General features: G+C 38.9%; 1 long non-coding RNA gene across 1 annotated transcript; it reads left to right on the top strand.

The window, feature by feature from the left end:
• Window positions 1–502: 502 nt before the first annotated feature.
• LOC124012378 lies at window positions 503–8,475 on the top strand. The gene is made up of 3 exons (XR_006834716.1): window positions 503–631; window positions 7,968–8,014; window positions 8,430–8,475. It is a non-coding gene; the product is annotated as an uncharacterized LOC124012378 (long non-coding RNA).
• Window positions 8,476–10,670: the final 2,195 nt, after the last annotated feature.

The following is a 10,670-nucleotide window of genomic DNA, read 5'->3' as shown; positions in this document are numbered from 1 at the left end:
TAAATTAGCGGCCATGTCAGTTCCTAGAACCATAACTGCGGAAAGAGGGGCACGGCCCGTTACAGCCCTTTTGATACTTGATAATAATAATAATAAATACCATTTAGCAGACGCTTTTATCCAAAGCGACTTAGTCATGTGTGCATACATTCTACGTATGGGTGGTCCCAGGGATCGAACCCACTACCCTGGCGTTACAAGCGCCATGCTCTACCAATTGAGCTACAGAAGGACCTTGACTAAAGGAAGAGTTGAGGTCTGAGGAGGAGGAATGAGGAAGTTCCTTGTATCATCGTTGCCACTGCATCTTTGCCCCCATCTTGAGTATAGTAGGTTACACAGTGGATACACTTTTGACAGGCATGAATGATGCTCATCAATGGCAGCTGCCAAACGAGTCGCGCAAGTTTGAACCACTTAGCCTATAAATGGGTTAGAACCACACTGGTTGGCCAAATTTCAAGTCTCATTCTTTTCCATCATACAAAACACATCTGCCCAAGAGTAGTTCATCTTCAGTTTTCAGAAAGCTAGGAAGAGAAGGTATTTGTGCATCATTTCTCATCTGAGCAGGATACAATCCGCAGGTCCTAGCTGACAACGTCTCGGATAAAGGACCATTTATTCTCAGGTAATATGCAGCTGCAGTAGATTTGATGGCCTGATTTCTTAAATTTCACAGCAAATGTTCTTCATATTTCAAGACCTTGTAGGCTTACCTATGCAATTGAAAGCTGGCACATCTGCACCACCTGTTATTAACGGGACATCTTCCAAAGACAATACAGCCAATTAATTCTGAAGTTTGTGGCGGCAATTTTAAAGGTGTGGTGCGTCTATAGGGAAACCCCATGAATGTACAATGTTGAGTAATTGCTTGACAGGATATTTGTATAGCTGTGCACACAGTTGTTGATGTAGCCTCGATGTTGTTGAAGCCATTGTTTCTCAAACCTCTCCTCGGGGATGCCTGAACCTGGTTTGATGATTAGTTGACCATTTAAATCAAGTGTACAAGCTCTGGGATAAATTAAACACCGAAAGGATAGGAGAAGTTTGAGAACAACTTATAGGCTATATTTGTAATAATGTCTGCAGTCATTTATGTATTTCCTATTGGTCAAACACATATTTCAGAAAACGTCCTTAATTGGGTTAATGGATTAAGAAACCTAGTCATAAAAGTAGATGTACATGCACATTAATAATTAGACTGATATTAAACTAATTATGGAAATATACTGAACAAACATAAACACAACATGCTACTATTAACGATTTTACTGAGTTCAAATCAAATCAAATTTTATTTGTCACATACACATGGTTAGCAGATGTTAAATGCGAGTGTAGCGAAATGCTTTTGCTTCTAGTTCCGACAATGCAGTGATAACCAACATGTAATCTAACTAACAATTCCAAAACTACTGTCTTATACACAGTGTAAGGGGATAAGGAACATGTACATAAGGATATATGAATGATAGACAATCACCCACAAACAAACAGTGCAACCCAGGCTACCTAAGTATGATTCTCAATCAGAGACAACTAATGACACCTGCCTCTGATTGAGAACCATACTAGGCCAAAACATAGAAATCCCCAAATCCTAGAAAATCAAACATAGACTGCCCACCCCAACTCATGCCCTGACCATACTAAATAATGAATACAAAACAAAGGAAATAAAGGTCAGAACGTGACAGTTGTTCACAATGTTGACATCAGGAAACAGCTTGCCCATACGACGCCAGACACACCGGTCAGCAGTTGTGAGGCCGGTTGGACGTACTGCCAAATTCTCTAAAACAACGTTGTAGGCAGCTTATGGTAGAGAAATCAACATTCAAATATCTGGTGAACATTCCTGCAGTCAGCATGCCGATTGCATGCTCCATCAAACTTAAGACATCTATGGCATTGTGCACATTTTAGAGTGGCCTTTTTATTATCCCCAGCACAAGGTGCACCTGTGTAATGATCATTGTCAAGGAGAAATGCTCACCAACAAGGATGTGCAAACCATTTGAGAGAAATACAGTTTGTGGGCATATGGAACATTTCTGGGATCAACACATGAAACATGGGACCAACACATTACATGTTGCATTCATATTTTTGTTCAGTGTAGTATGGAAATAGTCATTTAAACACCTTACTCTGCTTATCTTAATCGGCATCAGGTTAAAATTGAAGTAAGCATATGCTGAATAAAACGCCTGGTTTCCTGAGCAATCTTTTGAATTATTAGGACATGTAAACAGCCTAATTGGGCAGCGGTTAATTTGATCAGCGCATGTGCTAGCACCAATAGAGCAAGCCTCGTTCTTCCAGCCGAGATCTTTTAAATAATGTAAATAGGGATAGCCAAGCTTGTTTTTGCCTTCATGTTGGTGCTAGCAAGCTATCAAGCAGGCTACGTAGCGCTACGTATCAACATCCAATCAAGTAGGGGCTGAAAACTATAGCGAGCTTCCATTATTATGAGCCGCCCTACCCTCAACAGCCTCCTGTGCATCTTAGAAGTAGTTTTCACATACACACTTTATATGTCCGAACTCAGAATCAAAAAGGTTTCACAAAAATAACATGGTCACTGTGGTAGAATGTTTATTTGGTTGCCAATGTTCTGCATTCCTCAAAAGACCCATCAGGTAGCCTGATGTCTGATTTCCATGTTAGCAGGATTATTAGGGAAATAATGTTTCTTTCAAAGCATGTGAACGTTTTAAACAACATTTTATATTAATCTGACCTTCCAAAACAATTGTATTATTGTGTGCATTCAACCGTGCTCACTTCAAGTAATGTCAGACTTGAGCAGCTTCTCAGAATGCATATCTCTACCTTAAATAACCTCCATAAGTATATGAATGACTTGATATGAATGGTTTTCCTATCAACTAAACCACTAAATGGTAGCCATTCTAATGTGACGATGGGGCTGCCAAACATGCTACCCTGCAAAGAAATATAAATTATCCCACTGCAAAGACCAGAAGTTCTACTTTGATTGACATTGTCATTGATAAAGGGTTCTGTGTTTTATGGACATCACGATGCATGTGAAATATTCTACTCTGAAAGTGCTTTGAAAATGGATAAAATCTGATCTTCCACATTGATACCAATGACTTATATATAGACTAGATGACTGATAGGGAGGGCTGTGTTGGAGCCACTGTGCCTCCTTCTTGGCACTCCATCACCATCGCAGACAATATTTGGGAAGCTTTAGAAATGCATTTATGAATTAGTTTTTGCCATGTTTATCATATTACCCACACCTTAATGCATACTTTTAAATTACATTACACAAACATTTTCCTTAAAGTATAATTTTTTGAGATGTCTAATGTTACTCACCCCACTACAAAAAAATAATAATAATTTTGTCCTTGAAACATTTAATTGAAATACAGAAGAAACCCTATGAGGAATTGCTCCGATGGTAAGTGGGAATAATATGGCCGAACAGTGGCTTCAAAGCCTCTCAATGGCCAATACATAGCAATTAGCAATCAAGCAGGAGGTGGGGTTTTATAGTCTTTAAAGATATAACAACTTGGGCTGCATTTCCAAAGAGGTCAACTGTAACCGTGAAGGCAAATTTTGTGAGCGGTAAATATTATTCTTCTGTAAAAATTTCAATTTACTTCCTGATTGACTGGGATCATTTGAGACACCATTTATACAATAACATGTCCTTCAGCAGCGCAACGTGTACTGGCCAGCAAGTTAGTCAATATGGGGGAAAATTCTAGTACAGAGAAGGATGACGCTCATCACCTTAGCAAGAATTCGTTTCAACAATAATTTGTATAAAGCCTGCCTCAAATAGCCTGCCCCCAGGTTTGACACAGCCAGTGACTTGACAGTTTTCTGATCGAAAGTAAAGAAACAGACACCTTAAACAGACACCTACACTAATGATGTCATTTTGTTGAGTAATGTGAGTCATTCAGGATGTTCTCAACTTGTTCATTGAGTTTTTACTTCAGTTGTTCAGAATTAGCTCAGTGTTTGTATTATTTATTTGATATATTATTTTTTGCTGATCTTTATCAGTGGTGCCAATAGTTTTGGACCTGACTGTATCTATCAAGGTTTAAAGATGATAGGTTGATAGCACAGACAAGACCGGCAATATTTGATGCATAGTTGAGTTGCTTTGATATCAAATTAACCATCTTGTCATGAGAGAGCGTGTGAGAGATAGTGGCATTATCACTCATCTTCTCCAAGACTGGTTCTGTCAGCTTTGTTCGATTGCCACACATTTCCACCCAACAGGTTTTAATGTGTGGCTATAAATGGTTCTCATCTTTCAGCAGCACTGGGTGTTTGATAGTCCAGATATAGATGACAGGGGCAGAGACTAGAAATGCAAAGTAGGCCGATGTTGAGCTGAGATAAAACAGTGATGGTTTTGGTCCATCTCTCTCATCTGTTTTAGAGTCCACTAAATATAAGAGTTGTAACAGCCTTCAGAACACACACTAAAATAGGATCTACAAAGATTACACGGTAACATAGAATGGGAATGTGCAAGTTTGGATGTTATGTTTTGAAGTTCTGATCTGGTTGGATAAACTCATAACTGTGTGTGTATATTACAGTATGTACTGTCAGTGAAATAGCAACCTACGGTTTGTCATCGTAGGTTTGGACAACAAGTTTCTCTATGGAGTTAAACTCAGACATCTCAAAATTCACAAAGTCAAACACAGACTGCGCATCTCTCCCACTTGACACATCAAAGTAGCCCAAGAAACGTTCCTGAATAAAGCTCTGATCACCCACATACATGACGATAACTGACAACTGCAAGCAGGCTGGTGCCACTATAGGTCCCAGAGCAGTGGGGCAATTTTTACCTCTTAGCACCTGGAGTTTTTCCTTATATGTTAACCTAACTAGGAAAACTCTGGACCCTATAAGGTATGACAGTGATTAATCAGTTGTAAAAAGGTTTTATATGGGCTATGATGGGACCAGTGTTCCTAATCTTGTCACATGGTTTAAAAAAAAAAAAACTCCTGAAAAAACTTCTGGCCCTGGGGGGGATGAAAGCCCTGTCAAACTGCAGCTACCTTATATTGTTCAGATAAATTAGATTTAGACCAGATGAGGGGGATTTCCTCTACCCAGACGCATCGACAACAACTGATAGACAATATAACTCAGAGGGCTGAGATTGCTTTAAACATGTTTGCATCATGCAGGACTATGCGACTGTATTATTTAAAAAATACTTTCATCTGCCTTCACTATTATATCGATTGATTAATTCCAGGTAATAATTTGGGATTAAAAACGTATAGGCAGTCTAGCCTGCCCAAATTTGATCACATTCACATTTTCTCCTGACACACATAAATACATAATGTTACCAATTAGTTTACCCTGACCATAGGCTGTATGCAGCTGCTCTTATTACTAGCCTACAGTTGATCAGACTGAAAAATTGTCATGTTTTCATCCCATACATCGTGTCAGATTTCTAATATTTAGGTGTAGCCTAGGCTACTGCAACATTAATGTCATGAGTTCTGCTTGTGTCTGTCCGGGAGTGATTATGTGTTTTCATCTTTGCTCAATAAATACCGGAGGAAAGTGCAAAGCCTACTTGAGCGCATGTGAACATTTTTGTTGCATCAACCTCTCTCTTTAATCAAACATTTAATGGATGATGCGGTGGAAGCTATCAAATCATTCGGAATTGTTTTCGACAGAAAAGATGATCAGCGTGTAAAGTATCGTAACGTGCAAAATTACAGGCGGCTTGATGATAGTTAACCAGCTATACATTTGATACCTGTTGGTATTGAAAGCTCTCACCTTTTCATCCTTCTTCATGAAACTGATCTCAGGCAGAGGTCGACTCTCGCGTTTAATTCGCACCTTTTCCGTGTACCCCAGAGAATGAAAGGGGTTCTTCAACATAGAACCCCCATAATGCTCTGTGGCATAATCCCAATACAACACACTTGGTTCGTTCTCTCATCCTACATCTATGATTGGATGGACAACATGCCAGTTCATAATGCTATAGCTTTGATTGGTTGGAGGATGGTGGGGCCTACCAGCCTCCTAGGTTTTGTATTGAAGTCAATGTAGCCAGAGAAGGACTGAAGCTAGCTGTCCTCTGGCTACACCATGGTGTTAGCCCAGACAGTGCTGTTGAAGATACTGTAGACCTTCATTGCAAAACAGTATATTTTAACCAATTGTTTGGTGACATATGAATATATATACTATAGTCTAATCTAAAAATGCTAATTTTTTATGTTTTCCCTTCCTTCTCTGAGGAGCCTCAGAATATGTGTAATGAAAATAAATAAACATTACACAGCTTTATCTCAATATCTTCATTCAAAGACTCAATCATGGACTCTTACTGACAGTTGTGGCTGTTTTGCGTGATGTATTGTTGTCTCTACCTCCTTGCCCTTTGTGCTGTTGTCTGTGCCCAATAATGTTAGTACCATGTTTTATGCTTTTACCTGCTACCATGTTGATGTTATGTTGTGTTGCTACCATGCTGTGTTGTCATGTGTTGCTGCCTTGCTATGTTGTTTTCATAGGTCTCTCTTTATGTAGTGTTGTGTTGTCTCTCTTGTTGTTATGTGTATTTTGTCATATATATTGTATTTATTTAATCATTTTAATCCCAGGCCCCGTCCCTGCTGGTGTAACGTTCGTTTGTAGAGACGGAAGTATGTTGAGATCCACAACATTTATTAATAGTGAAACTTAGCAAAGCAAAACAATAAACTAACAACAAACTGTGACTACAGAGGTGCTACGTGCAGTTACTCAAAACAATATCCAATAATACACAGGTGGAAAAAAAGGCTACCTAAGTATGAGCCCCAATTAGAGACAACTATAGCCAGCTGCCTCTAATTGCAAATCATACCAAAACACCAACATAAAAAAAACTAGAACCCCACATTGAAAATACAAGCAAGACTAAACCCCTAGTCACGCCCTGACCTACTCTACCATAGAAAATAAAGGATTTCTGTGGTCAGGACGTGACAGAAGAAGAAATTTTGCCTTTTGGTTGGCCTTGCCTAGTTAAATAAAGGTAAAATAAAAATACAAATAAATAAATAAATCCAATATGTACGATTTTGGAATATTGACTGATCTCACATGTTGTGGACTAATTAATGTTAGTCCATATGATATGAACATTTCTTCAACATTGGTTAATGTAAGATTGGGTTCATTGATGATTGACATAAGTTAACATATTATGGAATCATTTTTTTTTTTAATTTTACTAGGCAAGTCAGTTAAGAACAATTTCTTATTTTCAATGACGACATAGGAACAGTGGGTTGTGCTTGTTCAGGGGTAGAACGACATATTTGTACCTTGTCAGCTCGGGGATTCAATCTTGCAACCTTCCGGTTTCTAGTCCAATGCTCTAACCACTAGGCTACCCTGCCGCCCCTAATATTACTTTATATCATGGATCATCAACTAGATTCAGCTGCGGGACGATAACTTCTTGAGCAGATGGTCAGGGGGCCGGAAACATAATTACAAATAATTAGTTGACTGCAAATTGATAGCAATAATTGACCACAATAAATTGAACGCAGTAAATTGACTGCAAATTCACACCAAACAGATATAATATTTGAAAAAACAATAACTTAAACCTTCTTTACATTTGTATACGGTCACATATATCTCTATATTATCGTAGGTAATACTTCAGAATAGATTTCCAAAATAAAAATCTATTTAAAAAATATATATTTAAGACTGCTTTTACTGTCTTTTATGACATGTATAAAATTTAATCAGAATACTTAGGGGGACCAAAAAAATCACCAGTTGGGGAACCCTGGTCTATATCACAAGTATTTCAATGTGGGTTAATGTGAGATGTAATGGGCTTAATTTAAGGTTTGATGTGCGTGGACTGATGTTGTATACCTCTACAGGGACGTGGAGGATATGGAGCCTCTGATGATTCTACTTCTGCTAGCAGGTAAAACACTTGGTGTGTATGTTTTGTGTGTATGTGTGGGTAGTTATATATGTGTGTGTGTGTGTGTGTGTGTGTGTGTGTGTGTGTGTGTGTGTGTGTGTGTGTGTGTGTGTGTGTGTGTGTGTGTGTGTGTGTGTGTGTGTGTGTGTGTGTGTGTGTGTGTGTGTGTGTGTGTGTGTGTGTGTGTGTGTGTGTGTGTGTGTGGGGGGGTGGTTGTGTGTGGGTGTGTTCCTCGGGTTAACCTGACAGGTTCCTCAGGGGTTGCACAGCCACCTTTTACCACTATAGTTGGAAATAAAAATGATGACTTTTATTAGCCTACTTGGTGTTTCTTGTACAGCGTATAAGGCGGATGGATATATTGGACTGGAATGTATAGGCTTGTCTTACATTTTTATAAATTGTTTTCTAACAGGACTAGCAGGGAAGCCATCAGCGACAGACACAACAGCAATAGGTAATGTACCTTCATATGAATCAACATTCCAACGACTTCAACACAATCCATTGAAACAAACCCCAAAGTTAATTGATGCGGTCAAAATCCCTGCCTCATAACATTTAGAATGACAATATGCAGTTATCAACACAGCTACTGAACAATGCCACAAACAGATGCTACCAAATGGTTAGGGTAAACGTACCAAAACAATCTATTCTATATGTCAGATATACAGGCGACTTTTACACTGACAAACTGAGCATCTGAGATCAACAAAAATGACCCTGTTTTGAATGGCCTAGGTGTGTGAAAACACATATTGTACAACATTAAGATCAAATTATAGTCCTCAAAAAGCTTTCCAGTTTCACCGACTCACCAAATGATGTGCAGCTCACTCACTTGCGATTACCAATGTGCTGGTGAAACAAAAGCCCATCTCTCTTGTTTTACTTTCTAAAACAATGTTCTTCACTCAATAGGCTTTTTGGAAGTTGAATACATATTTGGTAGCCTACAGACAGATTAGCCTTCTCCTTTCAGCAGGAGCCATTTGCTTTCCAACCTGTGTTTTCCCTCTGTTTTATTTCAAATATTGTGAAAGGCCTGTTTTGACTTCATGCTGTTCACTGACGTCCCAACTTTAGCTAAATAAGCTTTTGATCCTCTGTGGCTAAGTCATAGGTCTACTCCTGGTGTAATTTTCTTTCTGGACAGCTGTAATTCTATAACTATGGTAAATACATTTTTATTCATCAGAGGTGTTCAGCACTTTCAGGACCCTTCCAGCAGCTATGATTCTATGAGGAAATAAATTAAGTGCAATGCTGGACAGATGAGAGTTGCAGGCTCATGTCTTTAAGAGCAAGGAGAGAGACATCATGGAAACCATAAACCCGGGCCGGACCAAAACAAATACATTCTTAGAATATCAGGAACATTTTAATATTACATTTTTTTTAAAGGGTGGGATAGTTACACAGGAGGCAACTTGAATGAACTCTGAATGCTTTCATTATCATTTTTACACTGCAGAGTGACAATTATTTTTCATGCCACAAGAGGTAGTGGATCGTGGCAAATGGATTCCAGAACTTAACAAAACAAAACTGGGAGGTGCCAGATCCTGTTCCAGCACGCTCAAATGAAGCATTGCACACCACCACAACCAGATGCCAACACAGCTTCATTGTCTTTAAATGTGACAACACCACAACCAATTAGCAACATTACTTTTGCTCCATAATATGACTACACTGACACCAGATATGAATACTACATTACCACTGAGTGTTGCTGTTTCCCCACAACCACACAGTATAACAACTCCATAACCTACTGATGTGACAATTACCTTGCAACCAGTCTTGAATACAACTTAAAATTCTCAAATGTGATAACAATTCCAACTAGAGGGCTGCATTCCTGCAGGATGCCTGCAGGTCCTGACAGAGATCATTGCATTGTGGTCAGACAGATGACTTTGTCCAGCAGATTGTTTGCTATGTATACGTTAACACTCTCCTAGTTGGGCAAGTTAACGTGAGCCTAGTATGTGTGTTCTCATTGAAATAGAGTGGTCTTTCTACATGGATGGAGAATCACGGGGCAGTTATCTTTCCAAGGAAATTAACTTACATGTGATTAGACGGTAGTTTCCTACTGTGTCTGCAGATACATATCGATAATGAAAAGAAGTCGCTGGCGCTCAAACCAACTTGGGTCAAGGTTCAATCTTTATTTTTCATCATTGAAAAGGAGGTTACTATGGCGAGCGAGCGTTGCACCTTTTCGTTTTCAATAAGTAATGGTTACCCATTTATTTGTCTCTGCCTGTAGAATGTACTCCTAAAACGTAGGTTGTGTCCTACAGTATATGCAAAAACGTAGCAAGGGTCGATTTCAATATTCTTGCTGCTTCAGGTTCAGTAGCCATACGTGCGTGTCTCAGTTAAATAGAATAGGCTGTAGCATAAGCGGAGAAGCACAGGGCAGATATCTTTCCAAATAAATGTACTTCCTAAACATGATTAGGCTATAGTTTACTACATTGCCTAGAATTAGGCCAAAATATTCATACTCCTAAAAGGTAGGCTATAAAAAAAATCTCAAGAGAAAATGCAAGTCTCTCCAACTCTGCTCTCTTCAACTACATCGAGCATATTGGCAGATATAGCCCATTAATACCGATAGCCTAATATAAAGGACCATGTG

Source organism: Oncorhynchus gorbuscha, linkage group LG24 (genome assembly GCF_021184085.1).
Source record: "Oncorhynchus gorbuscha isolate QuinsamMale2020 ecotype Even-year linkage group LG24, OgorEven_v1.0, whole genome shotgun sequence".
NCBI classification, from domain to species: Eukaryota; Metazoa; Chordata; class Actinopteri; order Salmoniformes; family Salmonidae; genus Oncorhynchus; species Oncorhynchus gorbuscha.
Note: the sequence above shows the minus strand (reverse complement) of the source record. Positions and strands in the feature narration are given on the sequence as shown.